Source organism: Pygocentrus nattereri, chromosome 29 (genome assembly GCF_015220715.1).
Source record: "Pygocentrus nattereri isolate fPygNat1 chromosome 29, fPygNat1.pri, whole genome shotgun sequence".
In the NCBI taxonomy this organism is placed as follows: Eukaryota; Metazoa; Chordata; class Actinopteri; order Characiformes; family Serrasalmidae; genus Pygocentrus; species Pygocentrus nattereri.
The window spans coordinates 19363389-19383224 of record NC_051239.1 but is presented as its reverse complement, the minus strand read 5'-3'; the positions used below and the strand labels follow the sequence as shown (position 1 = coordinate 19383224).

The window sequence follows — 19836 nt, the reverse complement described above, 5'->3', positions numbered from 1 at the left end:
CACAAATTATTTTCAGGAGATGGTTTTCAAGAGATAAAACATAAAATAATCCACTTGCACTGCGAAGGAGAAAGTTAAAAGAAAAAAACGTGAAATGACAGTAGTTTCCAGAACTATTTAAAAATATATTAAACGATATAGAGAAAATGGGCCTCCTAACAACCAGTTAGGATCCCCATCTAATAAACAGTACTTAAAGCTTTCAGTGCTTTGGGGTCTGAAAGGAAGTGTAGCTGTCAAGAAGCTGTTAGTGAGAAAAGGAAATAGACAAAAAATTATGAACATTTGCAATTCAAGTAAAGTACCTGCGGGTGTTCTCAACATAATGGACAATGGTGTGTGTGTGTGTGTGTGTGTGTGTGTGTGTGTGTGTGTGTGTCTCTACGCATCACACACACACACACACATACACCATGACAAAAGTGCTCCTGAATAAGGTCAGGAGACATAGTTTAAAATGGTCATCACTCACTAAAGATTTTGCAGCTTAACGAATTGATGCCACACAGGTGATATTACTTAGACTGGGCTGTGCTCCAGGGTTTACTTATATATAGAACACATGCAGACTCTTCTTCTCTTCCACTAAAATTCTGCAACACATGCACCTACCATGCACCACGCACAGCTCTGATGAATGTTCACGTACATACGAATGGATAAACATATGTAAACACACAACCACAAGCTGTGATAAAATATTTGTCACAGGTTTTATTACAGTGCTAAATGATAGTGACACTGTGCTGTAAATGCACAAGAAGCATTAACTGCTTATGGGCTATTATGCTGTGGATAACCAATAGCACCATTTTTTCTTCTACTTTATGTTTGCATTTTGTCATGAAGTTTCACAAGTGGGCATTCTTCTGTTGGTATGATGCTGAACCCTTTTATCACGGAAAATATCACCAACAGTACTTTTTTCTAAATATATATGGTGCAACTAATTACTAATGCATTACAGCTAGAACATCCAGCGTCTGCTGGCTAATTAAAAAATCAGCACATTAGCTCCTACCCTTCTTTTTCAAAAAGAAAATCAAGTCATAATCATCTCTTATTAATAGGATATGCTCCCTTGCCATCAAAAGGCCTGACACTGAATCTACTACTGCAGTCTACTTAAATAACCTTGTGAATGGTTAGTGTTCCATCCTGGTTTGGCTTGCCAAGACACTGTATCTATGTGAGTATGCAGCCAGGAATAAATGTTCTGAGGCTAAGGACCTTATACTGAACAGTGCAAGCAAAACCCGTGGCAGCAAAACACAAACAGTCCATTGCCTGCTGTAGTCTGGAGCCAGAGAGAGTAGAGTCAATTCACTCAGCTGCTCCTGAGCTTCACGAACAAGAAGAAACTTGAAAAGAGCAACAACGCTCAAAATTCCCATTAGCACTGTTCTCAACCAGGCTAATATCATTAGAAAACAAATATGGGTAGTAAGGGTGTATCCATATTCAATGCTCCAAGCAAGACATGCTGGTCAAACTACAGAAGAGCTAAAAGATCATGCTGCAACATGACCTTAGTCTTATGCTGGGATTAAACTGGGCTGGAACAGTCCAGAAAGATGTTCTTGACTCTTGGAAGGGGGATAAAAAGTACCACCTATCTTCTGCACAAATGTTCAGGAGACTTGTCCTCAACTTGCAGCAGTTGCCACAAAAAAGAATGCAGTACTAGTTAAATGATAACATTTCAGCAGAAATGAATAGTAACAGATACTGAATACTGTGTTTTAGTGACAATGTAATGGATGGCATCACCTCTCAAGGGGTGGGTTATGCTGTAGTTCCTGCCATGCAATACACACACACACACACACACACACACACACACACACACACACACATATATATATATATATCCCAGACATGGACTGACTTGTAAGAGACATGGACTGTCAGTAAGAGAGAAATGGAAGCCAAGCTGCATAAAAGCTGAACTTAAACTGTAATAGCTGACTGCATGCTACTGTCAGAGTAAATGATAACCTGTCTAGAACCTACTGCCTACAACGTTTCACTGGTATTTCCATCTGAGCAGGTCAGAGATGAAGCATTCAACCTTGACCTGCTCAGATGGCCAAAATGACCCAAAAAAAAAAAAAAAATCCAAAGGCCGGGTCCTCATTTATTATAACGTCAAAGGATGGTGAGTCTTAGGGAGGAAGTGTGTCACAAAGAGCTACAAGAAATGCTAAGAAATTCTTAGTAAACATGTCAGATGGACTTTCTATGTCCTAGAACCATTCCATTTATTTTTCAGACCTTCATGTAAACAGAAACTATAATTTTTTTTATTTAGATACTTCAGTAAAATTACTTTGCTACTGCACATCTCTGCACTCGACTCACGACTAATGACTGTTTCTGACTTGTTTACTGACAGTTTTTCCCAACATGAAAAAAAAGAATGAGATAATAAAACCACTGACTTACATAATCTAGAATAGTACCTGGACATAGACCTCTCTCCTTTCTTTCTTTTTCTTCCTTTCTCCCTCTCTCCTCCTCTTTCTCTGAGTGGGTTAAAAATGAAGACTCCCCTCATAGAGATGCAGGCCTAGCAAGTGCAGAATGATAGATGTGTGTTCAGCTTTACACCTCCTGAGAAAAAGAGAGGTCAGAAAAAAAGGACAGTACAAATGGAGATTATAATTTACCGATATCCACACACAAATAGATAAAAAAATCAGTAAAATAAAAATTCTCTTCACTTGTTTCACCAACCATAAGCCAACTACCAGAACGTTCAGACCTAAAAAATTTGTACTGCATCTAGTTTGGGTCATGCTAAACCCTCAGTTGAGACACCCTCACTCATGAACAAGGGTTTGGTCCTCAAACAGTACAAGCAGGTGCCTGAGGTCTTGCCTAATGCTCAGAGCAGGGAGAATGTATGGTAAGGTCGAAGGTTTCTGTAATCGCCTATTAAACAATGAGTTTGCTCTTGATGATGAATTTTCAGTGTGCAGTGCTTTCTGACGAACTACACACCCAGTAGGCACCAGCACAAGCTTACACATATACCACTACCATCTCCTTCCTAAAGGGTTCAGCTTGATGTACAATGCTCGCTAGATCTAGGGATGGGTATTTTTTTAAATCCATTTTTACATATTTTCAAGAACTGTTGGCAGATTTACTAAAAGAGCCTCAATTTGAACTGGTGGGTTTGCAAATGTAGTGTGTTCTTTTACTAAGAACTTTAATGCAAATGAAGAAACATGCAACATCATAATTACAACATAACTAGCACAATAATAAAGCTCTTTCGCCTTTGTCCTTTTTGTATGGAGGCCTGTTCTTGCCAGATGCAATAGGCAATAATTAGGCAATATGACATGTTGAAAACCTCACACTCTAGGCAGTATACTGCTAATTTGGAGAGAATTTTTACTGTCATGTTAATCTCTGTTCAATGCATAACACCTGTTTACACTTTACCAAAACATTTCAGAACCACTAGCTGTTTTCTCACGGCTATGCTTAGTGAAGGGGAAAAAATGCCTGATAGCTGGTTCTCTGTGCGTCTGTGCAAACAGGAAAATAGTTCACTTCAGGGAAATCTCAGCTAAGGATAGTCCATCATCTCCCATCCATCTTCCCTTTTCCCTCTTCATCCATTTCTCCATTCCCCCGTTCACCCATATCCAACCTCCTCCCCACCCAACCCTGCAAAGTACTACTGCTCCTTGACCTCAGCTCAATTCAACTCTCTCATTATGCTATTAACACCAATTCAGTCATTCGGGCCATAAGGCTCTGTGTATGTATGCGTACATTGAAAGTGGAGGTAATTACCATCGCACAGTACAGCCCTTTACCTTTTTTTCTAAGTCTGCAAGTACTGCAATCAACCAATCAGCCTTCAAACGCAGGAGACCTAAAGCTAGCTGAGAGGTTGAAAGCCCCTAGAAACCTCAGAGGGACCCCAGGAGCTCAGGGGTCAACGCCAATTTTCACTATTCACTTCGGAATGGAATGAATGGAGAGAGGGAGAGTGTTAGGGGGGAGGTTTTGCTTTCTACAAATTGCCTCATGGTCTGCAAGAATGATGAAGTAGGGCGCCTTAATAGTTAACTTGGTTAAGTGTGTCTCTCAATATGTAGGCTAATTATAAAGTAACCATGTACTTTTCTAAAGTGAACCTTATTTAGTGCAACTTACTAGTTAGTGCTCCTAAACCAAATCTGTCAAAATCTGAACTAGTGGAACTCCTGGAAATCCTAGACCTAGCAAAGACCATTTAAGATGATAAATAGAAATACAGAAAATATGTGTACCCTCTTAAAATGAAGACGGTTAAATGTTTGTTGGCTTGGATGTATGGTTCTAGAAATCCTCTTTCATCGATAGAAATTCTTATGTGAAGATTTTTTACATTTTAAAAAGGTTTGCACATCTCATTTACAAAAATCTTTAAAGGATTCTCCATTGAAAGGTTCTTCAGTGAGAACTTCCACATTTAGCCTACCTTAAGGACAGAAAGTGCTGCGTCATGCCAGAGTTTTGAAAAACTACTTTACCATCCTTACCATCAAAGTCTTTACAGAGAGAAAAGGCAGGGAAAACAGACCAATGATAATGATCAAATAAAGGGAACTCTCAGCTTTTAAGAAATATGACATGTATGATCTATTCAGTTCATCTACCAGCCCAACCCCTTCAAACCAGAGGAAATATAAAGGAGGAGAAGACAGTCCACTGGCAAATAACTGAATGGAATAACTTGTTGCTAAGTCTCAGCCTAAAATAAAAAGAGCCAGTTGGCTTGCCACACGCAAGAAAAGCCCTCTGTTATTGTGGAATTATGCTCAAGCAGGGTGCTAGAACAACCTGGAAAACATGGTTTTTATGCATAATTTGATCCAAATGCTACTGACTAGATATGTTTTTTTACATTAATGTGCTTTCAGTATCAGCCTTTTAACAGCAGTTAATAATCAGTTGGGACTGGAGACACAAACTGATCCAGTTTTGAAAGTGGAATTTTTTACCATTCGTCTGTATTGCAAGTTTTATAGTGCCTTCATTGTCATATTTTGAGCTTAATAAAACAACGGGAGTTTTCAATGGGTGACAGATTGAGATTGCAGGCAGGTCAGTCTGGCATCCACAGTCTTTGATTATGCAGCTATACTGTTCTAACGCACACAAAATGTGGCCTGGAATGATCCTGTTCAAATAAGCCTGGGTGTCCGCTCCCGAGTGGAGCAACCGTCTAAGCGCTGGCCCCGTCATCAGGAGATCGTGAGTTCAATCTCTGGTGACGCGACAGCCGCCCGTAGCTGGGAGACCAAGAGAGCACAATTGGCCTCGCTCTCTCTGGGTGGGTAGGATGGCCCCCCTTCTTCCCCCATCACTCAACACGATGCTAGTCAGCGCAGGCGTCTGTTAGCTGACGTAACAGATCTGGCGGTTGGCGATTTCCTCCGAGTGCACTCGGCTGTCCTGTGACGTTGCGTGAGCAGCAGTTCGAAAAGAAGCGGTGGCTGTTTTCACAGGTCTCGGAGGAAGCCTGTGATAGCCTTCACCCTCCTAGCATTGTTAGTATCGTGTGATTGGGGAATTCTCACTAGTGGGTGGAATTGCAAACAACAAAATTGGGGAGAAAATCGGGTAAAAAAAAAAAAAAAAAGCATGGGTGTCCCTGAAAAAGACAACGCTTAAAAGGCAGTACATGTTGCTCCAAATTGTGTGAAAGGTGCTTTTTACAGATTTGCAAGTTACCTAATGTTACATACCATGACAGACCATTGCTTTTGAACTTTACACTGGTAACAATCTGGATGACTCTTTTCTTCTTTGGACCAAAAAACACAACATCCATTATTTCTATTTCCAGTCTGAAAGATTGACTTGTCGCTTCCACTGTTGGATTTTTTGCTGATGCATTTTATGGTGAGCCTTAACCCATCCTTGCTCATGAAGGACCAAGCCTTTCCTGGATGCTCCTTTTATGTCGAAGCATGAATGCATCAACAACTTCATATAAACCTTTTTGGAATGTGTTGCGTTCTTTTTGCATTTCACCTATTGTCCCAAGTTTGTTGGAACTGGTTTTGGAGGAGCCTGGAAATAAATGTCTGGCTACATTGCCAACACAGCCCTTAAGTGAAGGGCTTTGTTCAAATTCACAAACATTGTCAGCCAGGAATACAGAATACAGGCCAGTATAGTGGTTGAGTCTAGCAATACATTCAAGTTTTAAGAATTGAATTGAGCCAGTAGTCATGAGTTTTCCTCAGCCAAGGAACTGGAAAATACTACCTGTAACACATTGTTGCATCTGGAATAAAACAGCTTAATATCTTTAAATTTATAAGGCACAATACCATTTTTTGTTTAGTAAACTGGACAACTGATAAAGACTATTTGATTGTAGTCTTTATCAGTTGTCCACACATATAGTATTTTTATTAAAAAAAAAAAAAAAAAGGACAATTTTTAAGGTTACACACTAATTTTTTTGCATCTGTAGATCCTTTATGGAACCAAAAGTGGTGCATCTACAGAATCACAAAGAAGAACATTTATTTTGTACGGTATATATGGACCATTCTCCCGAATTAACTAAAATTGCAGTCCCACAAGAAAGAAAAAGCAATTAAGTATTTAGACCATATATATTTACCAAGATTATGTAAAGGTATTTAAGGTTTATTTAAATCCAAGACAATGAGACTAATAGGCTAAACATATTTATATAATTATCATCCAGAGAAAAGTCCCCTATAAATGACAAATCCTAACTCTCAAATTCTAACTTACATTTACTTACTTTTTTATTTAAAGTTGTTTTTTAAATAAAGTGAAATTAAGTGAAGTTCAAAGAGAGACTATCATGAGTTCAGTTTTTAAATAAAAGCCACATCCCTACATTTTAAAGCAGGAATTGAAACAGCATCCCTTTTGACTCGACAGTAGAACAATATTTCTAAATTGCATGATCTGCTTTTCCACTACTGTAAGTGTAGTTGCCAATTCTGTCTGAAATAAACATCAATGCATTTTACTTCAAAAATAATAATAAAGCCACTAAAATCTAAAAGATTTCAGTTTTGTAATTCTGGGAGGCTGAAGGCCAATCCTGCTTGGCTGACACTTCAATATGACACAGAAATTGAGAATGTAGCATTAATAACCTAAGATGAAATGATACATCACATAAGATGAGTCACACATCTGTAATTTTCAACAACTTATAGTGAGGACACCACAAGAGCATAAGTCATACCAGCTGTTGAATATGACAGTACCCACAGATGATCTCACTTAAAGCCCTTCAAAGAATTGGTAAAGAATTTCCACTGAGCATCTGAACATCACAAGTGCTTTAATTAGCAAGTGCACCGCTTCTTAACTTCCTGAGTGACACAAACCTGAAATGTGCCTCATCACCTTGGGGCATTTAGAAGGCTCCACACTAAACCTCGCCCTCCATCATGCTTTTAACAAGGACCACATGAGGCCCCAGAAAGAAGCCCCCAGGCTTAAAAAGCAAATTAGGACAGAGGAACCATAGCCCAATGCTGTGTGAAAGGGTGTGCTGATGTGGATCTGGAGAAATAAAACCACAGTTTTGAGTGGAATAATGACATTTGTTTACAAGGTCTCTTTAGAGGTTTGCTACATAGGGAGGGACAGTACATAGTGCAGTCATAAATACTGCATACAGGGCTGGAATAAGCAAACATATGCATCACACACCTGACGTCCTTTGGGTTTATGGTAGAATAACAAGTGAAGTGGATGTAGTAATGCAACACATTCTGGATTCAGAACACGCAAGCAATTCTATTGGCTATCTTGACTACCAAATACAATGTTTTCTTTTCTTATTAGGGCTGCCATGAAAATTCAATAAATTACATCATTTTAATTTGATAATATGGGTTTTTTCCACCCTGAAGTTTATTTATCCATAGAAAACATGAAATAAATGGCTTCATAATTATGTGGCATCAATCTTGGTAGAAATGTGGAAAAAAACCTTTTAGATTTTTTTTTAACGGAATACATTTTTCTACTTTCCAAAATTACAAGGTTTCAAACCTTGGTTGCCTTGGTAAATTAAACAAGGTGAGAAATAAGTTTAATCTTTTGTTTTTAGTTGTTTAGATCTAGTCATTGTGCGCTTGCATGCAGACACTCTCCTACATTTTGCAGTGAATGGTTTTGATATAAAGGGAGAAATAGGAAGTGGCCAAGCTCTGGTCCTTTCCACTCTCCTACTGTCACTTAAGATTAGTTGTGTGAGAGACTGGCACAGCAAATCACAGAAACAACCTAGAGAAAACAAGGCAATGTAATACATTTTTTCCTTTTTTCCTCTTGTTTGTACCAGAAATGATCTTGCTGCAATACTGCTAATTTCTGCCAGCCTGTCTGTGTGTCTATTCATTGTCAACAAACTGACAATTCCAAATGTTCACATTGTGTTTAATATTAACCCACTTGTACAACTTTTTCTTGCCTGTCCTTGCATGTAAACTTGCATATATTTTGAAACCTTTCTGTGTGTTTCTGAATGGTTTTGAACTGTTACTGGCAAGTTTCTAGGTTTTCAAAAAACATTAGCCATTTATTATTTTAACCAGGCACAAATGAAGTATAATTGAAGTCAGCATTGTTTTGCTTTGTGAGGAAATCCCACAAGGGGGTACACAATTACACAGAAGGCTTCAGAGGACAATGACAGTTTGAGAGAGCTACACTGAAACAAGTCATGGCATTTACGTTTGGGTCAAGTTGGGCGAGTAATGAGTAAATATAACATTAGAACTTCAGACTATAAAACTTTCAGTAGCTCATCATTGTTAGTTCCTAATGTCAGTGCATACTGATCAATGCACAATTGATCATGACTATATCATGACCTATGGGGTTCAGGCCTGTGTCACACAGAGGCCTCAGCTCATATTTGTGTGTTAATATGGTTAGTTGTAACTCATAGTGATCAGCAATGCTCTAACGCTTATCTATTGTTTAGGCTCCATGTACCCAGACGTCATAAACGTCCTTGGGGGCTCTTGTCCACCTATAACTCTGTTTCATCCAGTCCTCTCTCTGTTGTCTTGTCACATGATCACATGGTGGTCATGCCATTTGTGTGTATATAAACTCGGCTATTCTGATTAATAAACGGGAAACGCCTTCTGAGTACAGACCCAGTCTCTGTGGTCATTTGAGTTTCCCCCAGCCAGCTGGACTCTCAGGAGGACGGAGGGCTTCTGGCTAAGTTCACAGCTTTGGTATTGAGGCCGAACCATAGAAGCTAAAAACATCATCAAATGGTTCTAACAGTCATTACATACAGTATTTCCATCATTTCATCAAATTTTAAACAAAACTGGGTGAACAAAACACAGTGAATGTGCAAATTTCTTCATATACATGCTCTTGTCAGGCCCCGCCTAGAAGTCCTACCATTTTCATGTCTTGGCAGATTAATACAACATTCAGTTGATGTGTGTATATCAAATACTTTACAATAGTTTTGAATGTGGCTCAGCCAATCAGATTTAGACCAAAACCGTTTTATAGCCGTTTTATACATTTTCATGAGTTGCATTCTTCATATTAAGCCTGCCTTTTAGCGATTAATTGCTAACTAATGATGGTTGGTTATCTGTGATTTGGATAAGTGCAGAGTCAGTGCACACAACAACGATCCATTTCATAAACTCCAAGAGCAATCTGGCGAAGCATCTAATGCTGCTAATATGAAACTTATGCTGAAGAAGAGAGTGCCAGAGAGCCAGGCTTGATTTTCATTCAGGAACACTTCTTATTCATAAATATTTTATGGCTGTTGCTTTTAAATTGTTTCTACTGGCTACTTTCTAGGTTATCATATAGCATTAGCCATTTATTATTTTAATCAAGCATAAGAATGAAGTCTGCGTTACTAATTTGCTTCCTTTTTAAGCTCCAATTTAAGGCCTTTCCAGATGTAATCCTAATATGAATTTTGCTGTTCTAACCTGATAATAGGCTCGTATGCTGCATTTATTTCTAATAAATGAGAGCATGCTGGCTAGCTGCTTTTTCACTCATTAAAGTAAAACACAAAGCATTATTTATCCTTATAAAGTACTTGAATATTTCAGACAGTTGTCAATATAATATTACTGAATGAAATGACAGATGCAGCTCTACTTCTAACAATTGCTGGGGCATGAAAACATTTATGCTAAATGTGGACACATCAGGCAACATGTCACAACAGGACTCAAGTGATTCTTTGTTCATTTCAGACGTTCACCTCAGCGTAAGCATTGCTTTTATACATTTTATACATACAACCTTGTAAAAGCGTCTCTCCTTGGTTAGCCTTGCACACCCACACATGCACATCTGTGCGCACACACATCCACAGATCCACACATCCTGCTTGTTCTGCAAACGATCAAGGCTTAAGAGGCTAATTTCATCCGATGGCTTACAGGTGGCCAGCACAAGGTGAGTGCTATCCATAAACACACACACCGCTCTGTAAGTAGTCAGGCTGCACAGCCTTAAACCCAATCAGCAAACATGAATCGTTTCTCAAGGCGAGGCGCTATGTTTCCTTATAAAAATACAGAGGTGATGTGCAAGGGGTGATATGCATGGGTTCACTTCTGCATACACACTTGGTGCATACACCTGAAAAAGGTCTATCCCCATGGATAATTCAGTTCCTATTCAGTCAGTCTGGCAATTTCATCATTCCCACCAGCTTACAAGCAATCACCTTCAATTTCTGCCAGGAGTGTATGTGCAGTAATAGCAACACACAAGTGTGCAATGGTTATAGAAGTATATAAGGCCTCTGAGAACCGTTTTTGACCGATGCCTTAAAAATGTCACTTCATTTCGAACAAATAATCGTTACAACACAAAAGTCTATGGATCAAGTTGAGGAACGTTTTTGATTTGTACACGGCGCAATAAGAAATTGGTTCAACAAAATAAATGAATGAAGTGCATGGCTAAAAACATCAGTGGTCTCTGAAGCTACTTTTTTGATTGGACAACAGAAGAACTAAAATAACATACCATATCAAAGCAAACATTCACAGGCAGTATAACAGACTGCTATTACATCCATGTTCTCTGATAGTGTGACGCACAGCGTTTGAGAAAATCATACATAGGTGTGCAATATTATAGTGGAGGTTGTGGTGAACTATGGTGCTACTGCGCACTTTTGAGCTTGACTGATCTCAGGCTAGTAATGAGTGGTACACAGAACTTCAGAACCTTTCAGTGGCTCAGTTGCAGTCGTTTTATTATAAGTTCTTAACTCCCTGGTTAAAACAAAACTGTGTTCTTACGCAGGATTTGTGTAATGTGGTTTCGATCCTCATACGCAAGCTCATATCTGACCCCACCCAATCAGAGCTACGTTCCATGGTCCATACAACGCAGCTCAGCCAATCATGTTTCAGACGAGAACAACCTGTTACATAAATGCCAGTTTGGTGGGTTGCGTTCTTGATTTGAAGCCTTCTGATTCATGATCAGTGGCTGACTTATGGCGGTTGGTTATCCTTCAAAAGAACTTATCTTTGCCTAAATCTAAAGAATACACTGTATGTGTGTGACTGTGTTAGCTTAACCATCTCCAAACTTCTCCTTGAGGAAGTGCAGTATCTACAATTACCACCAGGACCTAGTTCAGCTAATCAGTCCTACATTACATTAAATCAGGAGCTGCTGATGAAATTGAACCAATCCATGCAATGGCTAGAGTGCAACAAGCAGACAGAAACCAAAAATGCCACCAAGATATCAAGATATCAATAACGTTTTAAGAACAAAACATTCTTATGACAGATAACTGTATTTGTGTTCTGCGATGGACTGGTGACCTGTCCAGTGTGTATCCTTCCTTCCACCCAATGACCGCTGGGATGGGCTCCAGCTCCCTCCGCGAGCCAGAAGGAGAAGCGGCTTAGAAGTTGTGTGTGTGTGTGTGTGTGTGTGTGTGTGTGTATACATTATACAGTAGTACACATGTTTAGGTACATTCTTAGACAAGTGAATGTACATGTGTCCACACAGTTTTGTGAAAAAATCTCAATAAACAACTAGCTCTGCTATGAAAACTCAAAATGTCCCAAAAGTGATGAGTTACTTCTGCAAAATATATTGTTTGTTAATCGCTGTTGCAAAATAAACCTTTGAAATACTGGTGTCTTGTAAGCATTCTGAACAGTCTCAGATGTTCCAGATGAGTTTCTGCGAGTATATTGATGAATCATGGCATTCGCATGGTCCAACAAATGTAAATAATCTTTGTAATAGTAATGCAGAACGATCTTTAATCATGTCACATGAAAGGTTCCAATGAGTTTTAATACATTACAATGCCTGTTGTGAACGCAATCTGAAGCAGTGTTATTGCAACACAGTATTCTGTCCATACTGTACTGTCCTAAGTGCAGTCTGTTTAAAGCGGCATTCATTGGACACAAATGCACTTTGAAGTGGATTCATTTTCCAAGCCTTTACAAAAAAAAAAAAACTGTTTAGGATGTCCATATCATACAGATATGAATGCATATGCTTCCTCTATTGTTTCTACATGCATGCTTTCTGCATGCTTTTATAGATGTAGGTGCTTGGGGGCCCTGACATTTCAAACTTAACCTTGGATAAAAATGCTTACCAAATGTGCCGTGTGCTCCTGTTGTCTGATGTAATGCCTGACATACGCTCTGGGGTATGGTTACTTATTGGAAGTGTGTAGTCCAAAATAAGACTTTGTTCCTCAGGGCGCTACCACCTTATTTAAAATTTCTGCTGACATACAGTACAGTGCAAAAGTCAGAGACCATCCTTCTTAATTATTTAATTTCCATTCAAAACGACTATTGTGTGTCCACCATTTGCCTTTATTTCAGCTTCCATTGTCCTCGGCTACTTTCAGTTCAGATCTTCTGGGATAATATTTTCACATTTTCAAAGTTCAGTCTTAGAAGTTGGTTGCCTTTTCTGCTTCTCACATTCCAAGTTATCCCAAACACATGCAATGATTTTGAGGTCTGGACTCTTTTGTTCGATTTGCAGTTTTTTTTTCTTCTTTTGGTCTATTTCACTTTCTCCATTACAGCTTCTTGACAGCTACACACCCTTTCAGACCCATGACTTTGAGCTGTCTGCTCACAGCCGAAACAGAGGTCAAATTTTTTAACAGTTTTGGAAACTTTTCCTTGTGCAAGTGGACGACCTTATATTTAAACTCCTCAGACATATCTCCTAAAACGGAAATAAGTTCTATTTGATGGCCAGTTTGAATGGAAATTTAATACATTAATGCCATTTGCCCAGTAATGTTGAGTAGTGTTGTTAGTAGTTTACTCCCTTCTGAAGATGAAGTGTTTCCTCCCGTTTTTGCAAGTTGTTAATATCTGTATTTGGAACCAAAACAGAACAGAGTTCAAATTTGTTTCAGCTCATTCAAACAAACACTAAAAAGTTTCACTCTAACTGTATAATGAGAGTGACACAAACTCAAACCTTTTTAAAGGGCCAACTGTCCACAGTAGATCTTTCCCATTTAGGGACCAACTATATAGTTTTTTTATATATTCAATTTAATATTTGACATACTATCATATGCAAAAGTTTAAGTACCTCTTGTCAAATTATGTTTTGTTGATTTTGTAAGTACAAATAATTTAACACATCTTCTACAAGGAACAAATGTAAATATGGCATTTTCTACTAATTTTATTACACAATTTCCAATTATTTTGCTAATAGTATTTGCTGAGTTAACATATTCCAGTCCATTCAAATTTTATATTTTTTTGTTTTTTTTTTCCTAATGTTATAGACATCAAATATGTGTATGTTCTCTGTGTATGTTCTCTGTTAACTTATTTTTACTTAGAAAATCAATTAAATGTGTAAGATTAAGATTAAGTGACCCTTATTAGTCCCACAACAGAGAATTTTCACCTCTACATTTAACCCATCTGTGCAGTGAAACACCACATACACACTAGTGAGCACACACACACTAGGGGGCAGTGAGCACACTTGGCCGGGGGCGGTGGGCAGCCCTATCCGCAGTGCCCGGGGAGCAACTGGGGGTTAGATGTCTTGCTCAAGGGCACTTCAGTCATGTGCTACCAGTTCAGGGGATCAAAACCACCTTCCGGCCACAGGGCTGGTTTTTATTTAATTTATTAAATTCTTTTCTTTGCAACTTTCTGGATTTCTCAAAACAAAAACGAAACATGGATTTTGCTGTTAGTGTGTTTGGATGCTTTTGTGTGTAATTCTGCCTTAGTGACCATTTTCTTTGATTTTTCTTCTATTTCTTCTGTTGTTATTCTGTTATACATTGAGACTGTAATCTATAGGGATATCAGCCACTCGTTTTAAATATCTGGATGCTCTGGAAGGCTGAAACATTTGCTTCCTGGCAGCCAGGAACAGCACAACGTTTTTCTGCTTCAGTTACTCTCCCAGGACTTCTTATCACGTCAGTGTGAATAGGTAAGCTAAACTGCTGCAGGCTGAATGGGCTGTCATATGTAAATGTGCTCAAAGAGGCTCGTTTTTGCAGTTTAGTTTCCACATACAGATCGTATGGACTGGGGGACTCACGGTACCTTTTGAACAGTAATAGTTTTACACCATATGAGTCATTCAAAATTTAAAATGATGAATCCTCAGTGAACTCCCCACCAATATAAAAACATCACTAATCAAATGCAGGTTAGTGTGCTGCTTCAGAATGGATTGGTGCGGTCTGGCAACTGACACTGGTGCAGAGGTCCTGAAAAGGAGTAAACCAGGGCCCACCCTGAACACGCGGTGTCTGCGCTGAGCCGAGGACTGCTGTGGCACTCTGGAATACCGCAAGCTTGGAAGAAGAACATGTCTGTGCATATTGCCAAAGAGGTGAGAAGAAAGCAGCGGGAGAAGAAGAGAAAACCTCAGCTTGAGTGTGGGCCGACGCATCACTCAACAGTGGAGAGAGGAAAGACAGAAAGAAGGAGGGGAAAGCCCGCTATTTTTGAACGGGTGTAGCGATACGCACGTGCTAATGAGTGTGTGATCAGCCCGGCTAATTGCGCGTCTCTGTTGTCTCGTCTGTCAAGCCTGTTCAATTACACATAATCCCAATGCTGATACACACCATCCCCTGAACCACAGCGTGCATGCACACCTACACGCACACACAGCTACTCTCTTTTCACCTTCTCTATTCATTCCCAAACACCAGAACGCTTTCTCCAATCGCTGTCTTTGAAAGCACTGGCAGCTTTCTTTCTTTATTACTGTTCTTTATTTCTCGTTTTTTCTCTCTCTTTTGTCACATCATTGGGAATGCACCTATTTCACAGCTCCCTTTCTCAAAACACCCCCATCTCTACTGTCTTTTTGCCTTTCACTCTATTCTTTCTTTTCTGCCTTTCTGGACGTTTTTACTTCTTCACTTTCACAGCTTTGACAGCATTTACACAGACAAAAAAAATGATAAAATGAAGTGAGTGTTCCAACGTTTTCCTGCAATAACTACGATTGCTTTGTAGTCCATGTAGTTGCTCAAAAGCAAGCTCTAAGACAGACCTGGGGATTGTATGGGAGATCATACCACAGCTATTACACTGTGGTAGAGATACAGCTGCTTTTATTTTGAAGGCAATTGTTTTGTTTTTAGATTTGTGTCTGTCCAGTCAGTGCGCTTATGCACCTTCACTCAAATGTGTCAGCGAATGTGGTGGACAGCTTTCAAGACCTTAGCTCATAGCCCTTAAATATGTCAGCTAACGTCAAAAAAAGAGAGTTTATTACAGAATGCGGAGTTTTTAGCAAGGCATGGACTTGTCAAAGGTAAAGCTGTGTGCTCAGTTTGTGGAGATCAGATAGTTGTGTTTAAGGATTATAAATTGAATCGCCGTTATGAGAGTAAACACGCAGAGAAATACAAGAACTTGACTGGTGCAGAGCAGGCACGGGCATCGGAAGATTTGCTAGCGAAACTGCAAAAGCAAAAAGGATTTTTTACAAAGCTCCACTCATCCAGGGATGCAGCAGTCAGGACCAGCTTTGTAATATCCCACAAAATTGCAAGAAACAGTAAGCCATTCTCTGACAGGGAGTTTGTCAAAAAACGTTTAGTGGACAAAGAAGCGTTTGCAAATGTGTCCCTCTCCAGGCGAACCGTAACGAGGCGCGTTGAACACATCATGGGAAATCTGGAGTTTCAGCTGCAAAGCAAAGTGGATCATTTTTTACTTTTTTTTCCTTGGCTCTGGACAAGAGCTGTGATGTCCGTGATACAGCCCAGTTATTTATCTTTGTACGTGGGATAACGAAAAACTGACATGACGGAGGCGACGGGCAGCTATGCGGTCAATGAAAGGGACTATGACGGGGAGGCATTTGGTAAATGCATCCATGGACAAGCTGGGACTAAAATGGGACAAACTGGTAAGTGTTACAATTGATGGCTGTCCAAATCTGACAGGGAAAAGTGTCAGACTTTTGAAGGGGATGCAAGAAAAAGCGACTGAAATTAACCCAGAACAGAAATTGACATTTTTGCATTGCATTATTCATCAGGAGGTGTTGTGCAAGTCAGGGCTAAAGATCAGCCATGTTGTTGATGTTGTCACTAAGACAGTTCATTTCATCAGGGCAAGAGCGCTGAATCACAGTTTGTTGCACTGTTGGAGAAGCATGCAAGTGAACATAGTGACATAGCCTACCAGACAGCTGTGAGATGGCTCAGCCTTGGCAAGATGCTTAAAAGAGAATGGGACTTGAGAGCACAGATTCAGGAGTTTTGTGAGAAGAAAGGCAAGGACATCCCAGAGCTCTCAGATACACACTGGATGGCTGACCTGCCTTTGGCTAATGGATGAACTAAATACCAAGCTGCAAGGCAAGGGGCCTCTTTTCACATGAAATGTAAAAGTTGGTGATGGCTTTCCTGAGAAAGTTTAAGTTTCTTTCAAGCCAACTGGAGGGCAACTTTCTCATTTCATGCCAACACTGAAAGAAGTCACACCATCAGCTGATCACCACCACAGCCTGTCAGGGGCACTGCATGGTGGGTTTTCAAGACGATTTGGAGACTTCAGAACAGATGAGAGTGAAATGCACATGATTTCTTCTCCCTTTACATGCAGCGTGGATAATGATATCCAGCTTGAACTCGTTGATCTGCAGTCTGACGATCCACTGGCAGAGCATTTAAGTCAGTATCACTGCTGGAGTTTTTTTCTTTTCTCAAAGAGCAAAACTTTCCACACATAAGGAGGCATAAGGAGGCATGCTCCTCTGGATCTCTGTGGATCTACCTACCTATGTGAACATTCTCAGTGATGAAGTTCAACAAATCCAGATACAGATCCTCTCTTAGTGATGATCACCTGTGTGCTGTTCTTCACATGTCCACCTCAGATATTCAACCTGACATCAATGCACTTGTTCAAGCCCTAAACAGGCTAGATTTCTCTCAGTGAACACAAAAAAGAACTGAGGTTGAACATACAAAGCTGTGTGCATTCATTGCTTTTTTTGTATAAAGTTACATTTTTTGTGTAAAGCTGTGATGCTAGTATTTCTAAACGCTGCAAAAGAGACATTTTCAAAACTGTTTTTATAAATCTTTGTTAAATAGTGCTGTAATTCTGTGGTCCACATTTTCATTGCATCATTGTAATGTTACGTGTGTTGTTCTTTATTAAGTTAAAGTGATGATGGTCTTTGAAAAACTTGGTTGTGATGCTAGTTTTTTAAACATTGCAAAATTTTACACATTTCTAAACTGAACAATCACAAGTTCATTAAATAATGATATAATTCTGTCCTCCACATTTTCATTGTATCATTGTAATGTTTCATTTACTGTTTTTTTTTATAAAGGTATATTATATATACTGTATACAGTGCATATGCACTGGGCAGAACTGAGTTAAGTATATTAGCCTGGCCCTCTAAAACTGTTCCAATTTCTCATGTGGCCCCTTGGGAAAATGAATTGCTCACCCCTGCTCTAAGACGTAATAATCACAGGATTTTAAGGGGTTAAAATAACCGTTAAATGAAAAAAACCCTGCAGTTACAGAATTTTCACCTTATGCAACAATGTATTGTTTAACCAGAACTTAAAATCAGAAGTTTACTTCTTTATTTTTAAAATTAAAGGCTAATGTGGCTTATTATGTGTCAATCATTACGCACGTTGAGATGTTGAGTAATCTCAAATAGACTTGCTTATGTGGTTTCTGACAGACATGTCACTCTGTCATTATTAGATTTTGGGTCACTTCCCAGTGTGATTTACAGGGAGCTTTTACAGGTTCTGATACGATTCCTTTTCCTTTTCAGTGGTCAAAGTGGGCGTATTTATGTGGCCACTGATACAGAATGAAATGTGTGTGCAAGAAGATGAGCAAATGTAAATGCACATATATCTAAATGCATGATCAGATACACACACATGCAGACAGAGGCACACAAGCAAGCAAAAGCTGCTGGTGGCTCTGAATTCTCCATGTTGTTCATATGGCACGGGGTCCGAGTTGACTCAAGTTTTGGCAGGATTACACCAGCCCACCGTAAAGATAGAGTAGGGGCTTACATCACTGATTAGAGCTGCTGTATGAGTGAACAGAGCCATGCTGATAATGAAACATGGCATTTACAGACTTCTGATTAAAACTAGATTGCAGTCACAGAGGGAACATACACTTGCTGCTAGAGTGCTGCTCTAAGGTGAGTACCTCATATATCAGCTGGCCTGCATGCATCTGAGTGAGTGAGTGAGTGAGTGAGTGAGTGAGTGAGTGAGTGAGTGAGTGAGTGAGTGAGTGAGTGAGTGAGTGTGTGAGTGAGTGAGTGATGAGTGAGTGAGTGAGTGTGTGTGTGGTCTGAACTGATGTTTGACCTCAGGGCAAAGGTGTGTCCTCCTAATTTAGTTCAAGCTTGTGCATAGTTGAGGTAATTAACTTTGCATGTTGTCTCTGCATCAAGCGCTTTAGAAGGGCATATATCACAATACTTATGGTGAAAACAGCCTTATGCTTCATAGAGGATACAAATGCTCATACTACATTCTTAATTTTGTAAGCAAACACAGTACCCACAAAACCCAGACCACCCTTTATTAATGTAGTTTATAGACAAAAAATGATTAATTACAAGTTATTAATTCCAAGCAAAATAAATGGAAATAAGATGATGATTTAATGATTAAAAGACCGACCTTCTGCCGACCTGGCAGAACAAGAAAACTGTCATCATCGGATAAGCAGTACTTAAAGCTTTCATCTTTGAGATGAAATCAAGCTCCACTCATGTTTCAGATTGGAAAAAAAAAACAGGTATTTCTGTTCATTCTTCCACTGTGAGGCTCACAGTCTCCACACTAATTCATTCCAAAGATATTCTATCGGGTTGAGGTCAAGACTCTGTGCAGGCCAGTCAAGTACTTCCACACCAAACTCACGCAGCCGTGTCTTTATGGATCTGCTTTGCACTGGTGCTCAGTCATGTTGGAACAAGAAGGGGCCAAACTCCCCAAACTGTTCCCACAAAGTTGGGAGCATGAAATTGTCCAAAATCTCTTGGTGCTGAAGCTTTAAGAGTTCCTTTCACTGGAACTAAGGGGCCGAGCCCAACTCCTGAAAAACACCCCCACACCATGATCCCCCCTCCACCAAACTTTACACAATGCAGTCAGACAAGTACCGTCTCCTGGCAACCACAAAACCCAGACTCGTTCATTGGATTTCCAGACCGAGAAGTGTGACGCTTTACACCACTGCATTCCACGCTTTGCATTGCACTTGGTGATGTAAGGCTTGGATG

General features: G+C 39.6%; 1 protein-coding gene across 6 annotated transcripts in view; it reads right to left on the bottom strand.

Moving 5' to 3' along the window:
* The window catches only part of LOC108443672 (ERC protein 2), a 308529-nt gene that overhangs the window by 30254 nt on the left and 258439 nt on the right, over positions 1 to 19836 (bottom strand). For 5 of the 6 annotated variants that reach the window (XR_005129963.1, XR_005129967.1, XR_005129964.1 and 2 more), the window contains one exon: positions 2446 to 2613. The exons of the other annotated variant lie outside the window; for it this stretch is intronic. The gene's annotated coding sequence lies outside the window, so the exon portion shown is untranslated. The remainder of the gene's footprint in view (positions 1 to 2445; positions 2614 to 19836) is intronic. 6 annotated transcript variants of the gene reach the window in all.